Source organism: Panulirus ornatus, chromosome 5, assembly GCF_036320965.1.
Source record: "Panulirus ornatus isolate Po-2019 chromosome 5, ASM3632096v1, whole genome shotgun sequence".
Lineage (NCBI taxonomy): Eukaryota > Metazoa > Arthropoda > Malacostraca > Decapoda > Palinuridae > Panulirus > Panulirus ornatus.
The window spans coordinates 42,480,634-42,495,572 of record NC_092228.1 but is presented as its reverse complement, the minus strand read 5'-3'; the positions used below and the strand labels follow the sequence as shown (position 1 = coordinate 42,495,572).

Sequence of the window (14,939 nt, the reverse complement as noted above, 5' to 3'; positions counted from 1 at the left end):
CACCGCCAGGAAAACACAATCATTATCTAATTACTTTCTCAAAACATTTCAAACTAACTCATTCATTACCATCATCTCTTTACAATATCATTTAACACTTTATAGTTTTAATAGAATATAAGATATTAATGTCTATAAAGATATGAGAAGTATATGAAATTCCTCAGTACATACCAGATACCTTATATCTGATATCAAATGTATATATATGTATAGGTAAAATAAAAATCAACATGTCTTAGAACGATAGAATAATTCTTATTCATAATCTTATCAATTTTATTGAATGGAATAGTGAATAAATAATACTGTAACGTCTGTGTAACTTAGTGCATTTAAACCAATGCCTTCAACACTTTACATTAACAAATACTTGATGAAAGGAAGAATTGCATCACCCTATCCAGTACTATACTTTCAGTCGATTTAATAATGAGTCTATGGTCACAATAAAAGGGTTAAAACCATTAAAAGATAATGAACAAATTACCATAACTTTAGTGAATTCTTTTTTTGTCATTCTCTTGGTGCATCAAAGAAAACGTCTTGTATTCCACTGGGACCCATACTGACTCTATATTCAGTAAAGAATAATTATTTCCCTATTTATTTTCTGATCTGCAGAGCCTGTATATTGGTAGAATCATATGGAAGACGATGATAATGGGGATACAATTACCTTTTGGTACATCCATCTGCTTGAAGTCAAGGTCACAATCGTTCCAAAGACATTAGAAACCAACGACAGAATTGGTTATGGCTTGTTATTCATAAATACACTCGGTGAAATTTATATGAAATTGGAATAAGAATTATTCTCTCGTTCTAACACTTGGTAACTATTTATTTCACCTACATATCCGTTTGATATCAGATATAAGGTATCTTGTCTGTGTCGACTAACTTCATTTTCTTCTCTTATACATTCATAGCAATTAATAACATTTACTCCATTAAAACTAAAAAGTGTTAAATGATATTGTGAACAGGTGATGATAATGAATGAGTTAGTTTGAAATGTTTTGAGAAAGTAATTAGATAATGATTGTGTTTTCCTGGCGGTGTCCGCAGTATGGGTGAGCCAGTAGAGGAGTGTGGATGGGTTCAAGTATGATCATACTTCATAGGATCAATTCTATAGTATGATTAAACCGTTCATGGATGTAATCCAAGAACATATCCAACCACGATGACGAGTGTCAGCATGAGTCTCTGAGCGGGAAGCGGTGTGGGAGGCCATGGTCTCGTATGCATTGATGACCGTTCCACCCCAGCTTGCTGGTGAGTGGAGGAGACCCGTGCAGGCTGAGTGGTTAGGAAAACTAATCAACTATAGTTGACCTATAGGGTTTTTTGTTTGGGTCTTTTGACCCACTCCCTCCGGGGAGAAATAAACAATTCATATGGAACCTAACCTCATCTTATCCTCCCCTGGTACAAATAAATAACTCATTAACAGTTAGAACACTTGACTATAATCTTACGAAGTAAAGTCAGGCAAAGTCTTTCTTTCATTTAAGATCATGACACCTTTGCTTGCTAAGACACGGCCCTCTACCTCTTCATAGCTCCTTCCCTTCTTTTATCTTCTTCTCACATCCACGCAACATCTTATGGCCATGTTCATGCCCAACATAGAGTCACCTGGGAGCTGGCTATTCACCTATCCTCACAAGCACCTCTTCCATTTCCTTCTTTTCGCTCTTACAAAGTAGTGAGGCCGCCACCTATTACATGTTCTTCCTCATTCAAGTCAGGCACTCGCAAGTGCACACTTTCCCTCACTTGGCGCCAACTCCACCATGTCATGTTCCACTCGCTGCCTTCACGGATCCTCACAATACATCTACTCTCTCATCACGCACTCAAATCTTTTCCACCAACCACATTGCTACACCAGTCGTAGACCTTCTACATTGACTAGGGGTTTCCTTCTCATGCCTCCGGAGTTCTGTGCTGGATCCAATAACGTCCCCACCATCGACCACTTGGCTGACAGGGATCCGACATTGTAGGCGTCCACCAGGTTCCTCTTGGTCTGGAGCCTTGCTACTTTCTACACCTTGTGTTTGACTTGTCGCAGGCTCACTGCAACATGCACACCTCGATATTGCAGTCACAACATTAGGAGACAAGAAGTTCTGCCTCCAGCAGGAAGACCTGAGAAGACTGGCTTTGAGAGCCAAGGTCATTGGTCCACCTGCTGAGGCTGTAGCATACTTCACAGACGGTTCAGTGGACCAGAGAGATGATGAGAGAAGATCGGAGGCTGCTGCCTTCCACACCCAAGATCATACACGCCTCTGGAGTCTGTCAAATGGCTGCTCCACACTACTGATGGAGTTGGTAGCCATGTCCAAAAACTGGAACATGCAGGCAGCCCACACGCACTAGAAGCCTGTGATAATACACCCGGACTTGCAAGTCATCAGTGCAGGCGCTGCAACACAGCCTCCCAAAAGACAAGATTAAGGTTGTCACCTCGATCCTGGGGCTACTTCAAGATCCACAGCTACAGAGACGTGTCGGTCCCATACACTGGATCCCAAGCCAGGTGGAGATGGAGAGGAAGGAGACAGCAGACGAGGCAGCTAAAGCAGTTACACGCTTTAGTAATATCGAGGTGCATGTTGCAGTGAGCCTGCGACAAGTCAAACACAAGGTGTAGAAAGTAGCAAGGCTCCGGACCAAGAGGAACCTGGTGGACGCCTACAATGTCGGACCCTGTCAGCCAAGTGGTAGATGGTGGGGACGTTATTGGATCCAGCACAGAACTCCGGAGGCATGAGAAGGAAACCCCTAGTCAATGTAGAAGGTCTACGACTGGTGTAGCAATGTGGTTGGTGGAAAAGATTTGAGTGCGTGATGAGAGAGTAGATGTATTGTGAGGATCCGTGAAGGCAGCGAGTGGAACATGACATGGTGGAGTTGGCGCCAAGTGAGGGAAAGTGTGCACTTGCGAGTGCCTGACTTGAATGAGGAAGAACATGTAATAGGTGGCGGCCTCACTACTTTGTAAGAGCGAAAAGAAGGAAATGGAAGAGGTGCTTGTGAGAATAGGTGAATAGCCAGCTCCCAGGTGACTCTATGTTGGGCATGAACATGGCCATAAGATGTTGCGTGGATGTGAGAAGAAGATAAAAGAAGGGAAGGAGCTATGAAGAGGTAGAGGGCCGTGTCTTAGCAAGCAAAGGTGTCATGATCTTAAATGAAAGAAAGACTTTGCCTGACTTTACTTCGTAAGATTATAGTCAAGTGTTCTAACTGTTAATGAGTTATTTATTTGTACCAGGGGAGGATAAGATGAGGTTAGGTTCCATATGAATTGTTTATTTCTCCCCGGAGGGAGTGGGTCAAAAGACCCAAACAAAAAACCCTATAGGTCAACTATAGTTGATTAGTTTTCCTAACCACTCAGCCTGCACGGGTCTCCTCCACTCACCAGCAAGCTGGGGTGGAACGGTCATCAATGCATACGAGACCATGGCCTCCCACACCGCTTCCCGCTCAGAGACTCATGCTGAGACTCGTCATCGTGGTTGGATATGTTCTTGGATTACATCCATGAACGGTTTAATCATACTATAGAATTGATCCTATGAAGTATGATCATACTTGAACCCATCCACACTCCTCTACTGGCTCACCCATACTGCGGACACCGCCAGGAAAACACAATCATTATCTAATTACTTTCTCAAAACATTTCAAACTAACTCATTCATTATCATCACCTGTTCACAATATCATTTAACACTTTTTAGTTTTAATGGAGTAAATGTTATTAATTGCATGAATGTATAAGAGAAGAAAAATGAAGTTAGTCGACACAGACAAGATACCTTATATCTGATATCAAACGGATATGTAGGTGAAATAAATAGTTACCAAGTGTTAGAACGAGAGAATAATTCTTATTCCAATTTCATATAAATTTCACCGAGTGTATTTATGAATAACAAGCCATAACCAATTCTGTCGTTGGTTTCTAATGTCTTTGGAACGATTGTGACCTTGACTTCAAGCAGATGGATGTACCAAAAGGTAATTGTATCCCCATTATCATCGTCTTCCATATGATTCTACCAATATACAGGCTCTGCAGATCAGAAAATAAATAGGGAAATAATTATTCTTTACTGAATATAGAGTCAGTATGGGTCCCAGTGGAATACAAGACGTTTTCTTTGATGTACCAAGAGAATGACAAAAAAAGAACTCACTAAAGTTATGGTAATTTGTTCATTATCTTTTAATGGTTTTAACCCTTTTATTGTGACCATAGACTCATTATTTAATCGACTGAAAGTATAGTACTGGATAAGCTGATGCAATTCTTCCTTTCATCAAGTATTTGTTAATGTAAAGTGTTGAAGGCATTGGTTTAAATGCACTAAGTTACACAGACGTTACAGTATTATTTATTCACTATTCCATTCAATAAAATTGATAAGATTATGAATAAGAATTATTCTATCGTTCTAAGACATGTTAATTTCTATTTTATATATATATATATATATATATATATATATATATATATATATATATATATATTTGATATCAGATATAAGGTATCTGGTATGTACTGAGGAATTTCATATACTTCTCATATCTTTATAGATATTAATATCTTATATTCTATTAAAACTAAAAAGTGTTAAATGATATTGTAAAGAGATGATGATAATGAATGGGTTGGTTTTAAATGATTTGAGAAAGTAATTAGATAATGATTGTGTTTTCCTGGCGGTGTCCGCAGTATGGGTGAGCCAGTAGAGGAGTGTGGATGGGTTCAAGTATGATCATACTTCATAGGATCAATTCTATAGTATGATTAAACCGTTCATGGATGTAATCCAAGAACATATCCAACCACGATGACGAGTGTCAGCATGAGTCTCTGAGCGGGAAGCGGTGTGGGAGGCCATGGTCTCGTATGCATTGATGACCGTTCCACCCCAGCTTGCTGGTGAGTGGAGGAGACCCGTGCAGGCTGAGTGGTTAGGAAAACTAATCAACTATAGTTGACCTATAGGGTTTTTTGTCTGGGTCTTTTGACCCACTCCCTCCGGGGAGAAATAAACAATTCATATTAGTTATAATTCTCATTAATGGGAGAACAACTCATTCAACATTATTAGACACAGTATATTATCTTGGCCATTAGAATTAGGCAGAGTAGCGGAGAATCTTAAGCAACTATAGTTTGCCAATTTTTTTTTTTTTTAATTATAGGATCTTTTCATGCACTCCCTCCGGAAAGAAAGCATTCAACTCTTGAGACTTAAAACATTACTTTAGTCCTTAGAGTTCTTATACTTTATATGAATGTTACCCCTTTGGGTGTAGTTCTTGTGTGTCACTAGATATAGTGAATCATTCCAGAGTTCTCCTGTGTGTTCCCTCCACTGCTGGCCTAAAACTAATATTCTTGTTCTCCTCCTAATCAGTCATGTCAGTGGTGTCTTGTCTTGTCCTTTGCAGACAATTCCCACTACCAGTTGGCAGTTAAAGGTCGCAGTTGTTACGTAATGGTTTGGGAGGTATCTTCCAGGAACAGATCATTCAACCCACAATAGGTGCTCAAAAAAAGAAACCCCCTTTCCACCTAGTGAAGGTGGCTGTTGAAGATCACTATTATGGGTTTGGGTTAATATCTTCCAGTCCCTTAAGAGAGTTAGTTGGTGTAGTAATTACCAGGTCAATGACCAGTACTCTTCAGGTTTCAACTCCTGTTAACACTGTCACCAATTGATGATTATTGGTAAAGGAGTTTTGTTATTATGGTTGATGAGGTATTGCATAGGTGTGTGATTACATGTGTACTCTCCTGTATGTATCTAAAACTGTACTTTCCTTGAAGATTTTAGAGGTGGCATAAGGAGACATCCATGTGTTTTACATGTCTGAGGTCAAACTGGTTTTTATGTATTGCGAGAATTGGTAAGATTAAGTGTATATGAAATTGTTTTGATTTTTTTTTAACTCATTTTCATGAACCGTGTAAAGATTTTACAGTTGGAAAAAATTAAATACTTGCATAGTAACATCAGTGGATAATGTCATGAGTTAGGAGCTTATATATATATATATATATATATATATATATATATATATATATATATATATATATATATATATATATATATATATATATGGTGCTCTAATTGTAGAAATATGTGCATTATTTTCCTGGTATATTACTGTTACCTTCTCATCAAGTTTCACACAAGTGGCAGTGCAGGAAATGCTATGACCAAAACAGGTATTAAAGCAATTTGGGTTTGCATTTGAATTTGAATTACCATTGGATATGCAAACTAACTAATACTATTACAGCCCAGGTTCATTTGTAGAAAAATGGTTTCTCTTGAAAATTCATGGCAGTCTGTCATGTATATGGAACAACATTTTGGAAAAATATCAATGTCAGCACATGAAAATAAATGAAAAGTCTGTAGAATAATAACATTATCACTGGAGATGAGACAAATTGAGTCTGTTAGGAATTCATCTCTCTGAGAATTGGAAAGTAGGGTAAGAAAGTCTTGGAAAGTCTGGTAAGAAAATGAATTATTTTGGTTTTGTGTTTAGGTTTGGGTATCCTACTTCAAAAAAAAAGAAAAAAGAAAAAAGAAAAAGTGGAGAGAGTTTAGTGTTGAGCTGCTAAGATAGAATTTGAGAAGCAAATCCTGTAAGAGCTGACTGAAGGACTTAAAAGCTGTTTAGCTTGGAAAAGAGAGGGTTGAGGTGGTCTGATACAGGTATTCAGAATCATAAAAGGCCCCATAATCTTGACCTAGCAAGCTAATCAAGGCTTGATTCGTCCAATTTCAGTTACAGTAATGAGTTGATATCTTATGTCAAAGTAGGTGAAGTACTGCTTCTTCAACAGGATTATTAACATCAGGAAAGATTAGCTGATTAGAGAGGTATAAAGCAGTACTATAGATATGGTTAGATATAAACTTGACATTTTTCTTCAAGTGCCTCCTTGGTGTTTGAATTCCTTTGTATTAATAATGATGCGTATTTAAAGGGACTAACCTGGTGTATGTACTTAATGAGGATGACTTTTCAACATATTGGCAGTTTTGTCTGTGTTTGAATTGTTTTAACCAATGAATAGGCTGACACTGACTGGACATTGAAATTTTTATGTTCTTGACTATGCACTTTAGTCGTGGTTTGGGACTATAACATTGCATGTATATAGTTGCATTGATATGTATTAGAAGTATGTATATTGGTAATTAAGCAGTCTATGTAATCTTTATGTAAACAGTTCATCATGACAAAGTTGATAATGGATACCTTTGGGATATGAAATAGGAGTAAGAATGAATTTGTTTGGGCTTTTCAAGAGATATTTACTGAGGAAACAGTTACACAAGATCATTGAATTTTTTTATGACAGCAAAAGTACTTACTGATGGATCGTACACCTGAAGATTTTGAAAACCATTATCATCATGATATGAATATTTAGAGAACCTGAACTAACCTCTTTTAGTGTGTCTGCTTTTTGGCTATTGTAAGTGTGATTTCGCCAGTGACTGCCGTGTGTCTCTCAATATGTCTGATGTTGACTGACCAACTGCTTGGTAGTTGTAATTTATTAGACCTGAGACTGTGTGTTAGTAGCTGGTAGCTGTGGCAACTGTTATATGAATACAGCAACACAAGACTGTAGTATGCATGTCTGGGCACTTTGCATGGTAAATGTAAATTGATGTATGGTAGCAGGGTAAAACTAGAAATTATATGGTAAAAAATAGTATATATATATATATATATATATATATATATATATATACATATACAACTATTTTGCATCGATTATAGAAGTAGGAGGACCATGCTGTTTTTAAGATGCATGCACACAGACATATTGCACCAAGCTTATCCAATTTCCATTTTTCTAGGTATTAGCGGGTATTTGGAAGACAGGACACCTGGCAGCATCAAGTGGCAGGAGCCACAGCAGTTGGTAGCAGGAGTGGCAGAGGTAGGAGCAGCAGTGAGGAACATAAGACTACTTTGTACATCTGACAGAAAAATTTCTGCTGCTGATTGATGAAGTAAATCCCCAAGGGGTGGGTGTTGGAGCAGTATAATCCTTGTCAGGTGCAAATAAGATTTATGATTTTAACGTGTAGATCACCTAATATTCTGAGTGGGAGGGAGGTTGTAGGTATGTAGGTTATGTAGGTGAGTTTACTTGTATGTACACTTCACTGGACATTTCTTTGTAGGAGAATGAAGCAGACTTTGAGTTGACTGGAGTGTTTGGTAGAACATTGTAATATGGAACATATAAGGAAGAGCTACTTACATAGGTCCCTCTCTACATATGTTAGATTTTGTATGTCACATAGTAACATGCCTGTGTTTAATTCAGCTGCAAAGAATATCCCGTAAGTATGATTGTCATTCATTCCTTGAGAAGACAAATCAAAACATCAATTTTCATTTGATTTTATATCTCTAAATGGTTTCATTTCTTTCTATAGAAAAATAAGGACTTATGACTGGCAGATTGAGATGCTTTTGAAACATAGTCCTTTATTTTTAAGAGGTACCTTTTTGCCAAAATATGTAAAGCATAAACATTCCCATAAAACTACAAGAAAAACTAGTGTACCTGGTTTATCAGTAACATAATAAAGACAGTAGTAAATAGCTTAACAGGTATTATCTTTCATGACTAACTCTCTCCAATTAATACTTGCTGCTTCAGAGTTTGAAATGATTTTTCATATATTATCTTCCAGGTATGTAACATTGTTACATGATCATTAGAACAGGTAATTTGAATCATTAAATTTATTAGTGATGTATTGGTAATTCAATAATGTACATATTGTAAATGTAAGTAGATGGTTTATCATGGCAGAGTTGATAATTTTGTCTTTGGTATATGAAACAGAATAAGAATGATTTTGAAAGGGCAATAGAAACTGCATCACACACATGAAGTAGAATGCAAAATCAGTGAATTTCTTGCTGCAGCAAAACTGTACTCGCTGAGAGATCCTTCACCTGTAGATTTTGAAAACCACCACCGTCCAGGTAAGAAATATTGTCTACACTATATCTGCCTGCATCTTGAGTGATGGACAGAATGGCAAACTGCTTCATCTTCATAATTTCTCACACCTGAAATTATGGTACTGTTCAGCTGTGGTGACTGTTGTATGCATATAGTAACACAGACTGTAGTATGGATGTCTGCATTTTGCATGGTACACAGATATATAAACTTTTATGGTAACAGGGTAAAAGAAGAACATAAGGTGTGGTGAAAGGATAGTATACACAAGTATTTTATGCTATTTACATTTAACAGTAGTAGTAGTAGCAGGACCATGTCTTTAAAACATGTACACATAATACAGCAAGCTTTGTTCCTCAAAAAAAATATCATAAAGTGGGAATCCTCAAATCACCTAAATTGAAGAGCAAGTTTCATCATAACTAGGCTCCGAATTGGACATACTCATCTCACTCATAGTTATTTGATGTCAAGTGATGAAGAAAAACAGGTTCCCTATTGTCACATTTGTCAGTCTGATTTGACAGTAAAACACATTCTAATGGAATATGTCTTTTTAATCGAGAGCAAAGAGCAAATGCCTTACATGGCAGGTCCATGAATGAATTGCCCGGTGACAACTGTCATATTGACAGGTTAATGGAATTCTTAAAGCAAATTAACTTTCAATATAGATTTTAACAATTTCTATTAATTTATATATATATTTGTATGTGTGAATGTGTATATATATATATATATATATATGGGGATATATATATATATATTTTTTTTTTTGCTTTGTCGCTGTCTCCCGCGTTTGCGAGGTAGCGCAAGGAAACAGACAAAAGAAATGGCCCAACCCACCCCCATACACATGTTTATACATACACGTCCACACACACAAATATACATACCTACACAGCTTTCCATGTTTACCCCAGACGCTTCACATGCCCTGATTCAATCCAAAGTCAGCACATCAACCCCGGTATACCACATCGATCCAATTCACTCTATTCCTTGCCCTCCTTTCACCCTCCTGCATGTTCAGGCCCCGATCACACAAAATCTTTTTCACTCCATCTTTCCACCTCCAATTTGGTCTCCCACTTCTCCTCGTTCCCTCCACCTCCGACACATATATCCTCTTGGTCAATCTTTCCTCACTCATTCTCTTCATGTGCCCAAACCATTTCAAAACACCCTCTTTTGCTCTCTCAACCACGCTCTTTTTATTTCCACACATCTCTCTTACCCTTACGTTACTTACTCGATCAAACCACCTCACACCACACATTGTCCTCAAACATCTCATTTCCAGCACATCCACCCTCCTGCGCACAACTCTATCCATACCCCACGCCTCGCAACCATACAACATTGTTGGAACCACTATTCCTTCAAACATACCCATTTTTGCTTTCTGAGATAATGTTCTCGACTTCCACACATTCTTCAAGGCTCCCAGGATTTTCACCCCCTCCCTCACCCTATGATCCACTTCCGCTTCCATGGTTCCATCCGCTGCCAGATCCACTCCCAGATATCTAAAACACTTTACTTCCTCCAGTTTTTCTCCATTCAAACTTACCTCCCAATTGACTTGACCCTCAACCCTACTGTACCTAATAACCTTGCTCTTATTCACATTTACTCTTAACTTTCTTCTTTCACACACTTTACCAAACTCAGTCACCAGCTTCTGCAGTTTCTCACATGAATCAGCCACCAGCGCTGTATCATCAGCGAACAACAACTGACTCACTTCCCAAGCTCTCTCATACCCAACAGACTTCATACTTGCCCCTCTTTCCAAAACTCTTGCATTCACCTCCCTAACAACCCCATCCATAAACAAATTAAACAACCATGGAGACATCACACACCCTAGCCGCAAACCTACATTCACTGAGAACCAATCACTTTCCTCTCTTCCTACACGTACACATGCCTTACATCCTCGATAAAAACTTTTCACTGCTTCTAACAACTTTCCTCCCACACCATATATTCTTAATACCTTCCACAGAGCATCTCTATCAACTCTATCATATGCCTTCTCCAGATCCATAAATGCTACATACAAATCCATTTGCTTTTCTAAGTATTTGTCACATACATTCTTCAAAGCAAACACCTGATCCACACATCCTCTACCACTTCTGAAACCACACTGCTCTTCCCCAATCTGATGCTCTGTACAAGCCTTCACCCTCTCAATCAATACCCTCCCATATAATTTACCAGGAATACTCAACAAACTTATACCTCTGAAATTTGAGCACTCACTCTTATCCCCTTTGCCTTTGTACAATGGCACTATGCACGCATTCTGCCAATCCTCAGACACCTCACCATGAGTCATACATACATTAAATAACCTTACCAACCAGTCAATAATACAGTCACCCCCTTTTTTAATAAATTCCACTGCAATACCATCCAAACCTGCTGCCTTGCCGGCTTTCATCTTCCGTAAAGCTTTTACTACCTCTTCTCTGTTTACCAAATCATTTTCCCTAACCCTCTCACTTTGCACACCACCTCAACCAAAACACCCTATATCTGCCACTCTATCATCAAACACATTCAACAAACCTTCAAAATACTCACTCCATCTCCTTCTCACATCACCACTACTTGTTATCACCTCCCCATTTGCGCCCTTCACTGAAGTTCCCATTTGCTCCCTTGTCTTACGCACTTTATTTACCTCCTTCCTGAACATCTTTTTATTCTCCCTAAAATTTAATGATACTCTCTCACCCCAACTCTCATTTGCCCTCTTTTTCACCTCTTGCACCTTTCTCTTGACCTCCTGTCTCTTTCTTTTATACATCTCCCACTCAATTGCATTTTTTCCCTGCAAAAATCGTCCAAATGCCTCTCTCTTCTCTTTCACTAATAATCTTACTTCTTCATCCCACCACTCGTTACCCTTTCTAATCAACCCACTGCCCACTCTTCTCATGCCACAAGCATCTTTTGCGCAATCTATCACTGATTCCCTAAATACATCCCATTCCTCCCCCACTCCCCTTACTTCCATTGTTCTCACCTTTTTCCATTCTGTACTCAGTCTCTCCCGGTTGTTATCATATATATATATATATATATATATATATATATATATATATATATATATATATCCCTGGGGATAGGGGAGAAAGAATACTTCCCACGTATTCCCTGCGTGCCGTAGAAGGCGACTAAAAGGAAGGGAGCGGGGGGCTGGAAATCTTCCCCTCTCTTTTCTTTTTTTTTTTTCAATTTTCCAAAGGAAGGAACAGAGAAGGGGGCTGGGTGAGGATGTTTCCTGAGAGGCTCAGTCCTCTGTTCTTAATGCTACCTCACTGAGGCGGGAAATGGTGAATAGTATGAAAGAAAAGAAAAGAAAGATATATATATATTTTTTTTTTTCAATTGAAATGAATTTCTAAGATAGAATATTCTAATCTGTATTAAGAGCACTGAATGGCCTTAGAAGCACCAGTGCTTGGTTTATAAGCCTAAATTTTATAATCCAGTCCAATCCTGAACTGAAAGGAAACACTGCATTTTCTGTTTTTATGAGAAGTGAGGACAGACCTTGTGTGTGATGCTGGGCAGCAGCATAAGCAGCGACAGGGAAAATAAAACTGCTCAGTACATATGGCTGGAGACTTCCCTCTGTTGATTGATGCGATAATTTCCAAAATACATACAACCACAATGTGTGGATCCATCCTCTAGGGGTGGATGTTGGAGTAGTGTGATCCTAGTCAGGTGCAAATAAGGTTTATGATGTAACAAATGCCAATCATGTAATATTTTGGATAAAAGGGATCTTTATAGGTGTGTGTCTACATACTTATGAGAGATTCTCCTGATAGATCAGGTGCAAGAGATGTGAAGAGAAGTTGTCTTATGTTTGTGTGATATAGAGCATTCCTGAAAGTTCTTGTATCGTAGGAAGCTTATGACTTCAGTACTTGTTTCAAAAGTTGTATGATAGAAGAGAAAGCCAGAGATAGGGTCCCACTAGTTTAAGAGTTCATGCTATGTTGCACAAGTGGTTTATCCGGTTATCACACTTGATTAGTTTGGTACACTGTTGTAATCACAGCTGTATTGAATGTTTTTATTGTACCATATATCAGCAGGCAACCAATTAAAACTTATTCAAAGAAATCTATTATTGACCCTGTTCCAAGAAGAGATTTGTAATTTTATAAGAGGAGTTAATGGAAGTGCTCAAAACTGGTTCAGGTAAGTGTTATTTTTAATCTATAATCATAAGACAAATACTGCATGCTTTGTATAAAGTAAACCATCATGCTAGATTGGTTACTTATTAAGGGTATTAGATACGTTGACTGCCAGAGTCATTAGAGCAGTCAGAGTAAAGTTATAAGTTAATCAAAGATTATTATACCTTTTGATTATTGATGTTTACAAGGCTGATGAATGCAAGTCAGTCATCATTTAGGTGTAAGGTAATTCTGACACATAATTACTGCCTACATGGTCTCTGTTGGACAATTTGTATTTCTCCATAACTTTCCAAATATTATGAAATTTGTGGTCATATAAGAACTTGATTTTTTAAGACAATTTTCTTGCTATTGTTGCGCCAAGAAATCTGGATCTAAACAGTGATTATCATGAGACAAACTTTGTACTGTACTTCATGTATATCAAAATCAGATGTTTATAATATATGAAATATTGTAATGTGATAAAGGAAATTTTACTGTGGAAACTTAATTCATAGAATTACATATTTTGTACATTTTTACAATACTGCATAATTTCTGTACTCAAGTGGTGTGCAAAAAAAGCATTTTATTTGCAAACTATTGTCTAATGTATTTGTAATGGATTTGTATGTAGCATTTATGGATCTGGAGAAGGCATATGATAGAGTTGATAGAGATGCTCTGTGGAAGGTATTAAGAATATATGGTGTGGGAGGAAAGTTGTTAGAAGCAGTGAAAAGTTTTTATCGAGGATGTAAGGCATGTGTACGTGTAGGAAGAGAGGAAAGTGATTGGTTCTCAGTGAATGTAGGTTTGCGGCAGGGGTGTGTGATGTCTCCATGGTTGTTTAATTTGTTTATGGATGGGGTTGTTAGGGAGGTAAATGCAAGAGTCCTGGAAAGAGGGGCAAGTATGAAGTCTGTTGGGGATGAGAGAGCTTGGGAAGTGAGTCAGTTGTTGTTCGCTGATGATACAGCGCTGGTGGCTGATTCATGTGAGAAACTGCAGAAGCTGGTGACTGAGTTTGGTAAAGTGTGTGGAAGAAGAAAGTTAAGAGTAAATGTGAATAAGAGCAAGGTTATTAGGTACAGTAGGGTTGAGGGTCAAGTCAATTGGGAGGTGAGTTTGAATGGAGAAAAACTGGAGGAAGTGAAGTGTTTTAGATATCTGGGAGTGGATCTGGCAGCGGATGGAACCATGGAAGCGGAAGTGGATCATAGGGTGGGGGAGGGGGCGAAAATTCTGGGGGCCTTGAAGAATGTGTGGAAGTCGAGAACATTATCTCGGAAAGCAAAAATGGGTATGTTTGAAGGAATAGTGGTTCCAACAATGTTGTATGGTTGCGAGGCATGGGCTATGGATAGAGTTGTGCGCAGGAGGATGGATGTGCTGGAAATGAGATGTTTGAGGACAATGTGTGGTGTGAGGTGGTTTGATCGAGTGAGTAACGTAAGGGTAAGAGAGATGTGTGGAAATAAAAAGAGCGTGGTTGAGAGAGCAGAAGAGGGTGTTTTGAAGTGGTTTGGGCACATGGAGAGAATGAGTGAGGAAAGATTGACCAAGAGGATATATGTGTCGGAGGTGGAGGGAATGAGGAGAAGAGGGAGACCAAATTGGAGGTGGAAAGATGGAGTGAAAAAGATTTTGTGTGATCGGGGCCT

The 14,939-nt window shown here is 38.3% G+C and overlaps 1 protein-coding gene and 3 non-coding genes across 4 annotated transcripts in view; 3 read left to right on the top strand and 1 right to left on the bottom strand.

The window, feature by feature from the left end:
- The window catches only part of LOC139748733 (lateral signaling target protein 2 homolog), a 53,326-nt gene that overhangs the window by 4,342 nt on the left and 34,045 nt on the right, over positions 1-14,939 (top strand). The window lies entirely within an intron of this gene.
- Positions 1,111-1,314, top strand: LOC139748829 (small nucleolar RNA U3). The gene has a single exon (XR_011712837.1). It is a non-coding gene; the product is annotated as a small nucleolar RNA U3 (small nucleolar RNA).
- Positions 3,410-3,613, bottom strand: LOC139748827 (small nucleolar RNA U3). The gene has a single exon (XR_011712835.1). It is a non-coding gene; the product is annotated as a small nucleolar RNA U3 (small nucleolar RNA).
- LOC139748828 (small nucleolar RNA U3) lies at positions 4,802-5,005 on the top strand. The gene has a single exon (XR_011712836.1). It is a non-coding gene; the product is annotated as a small nucleolar RNA U3 (small nucleolar RNA).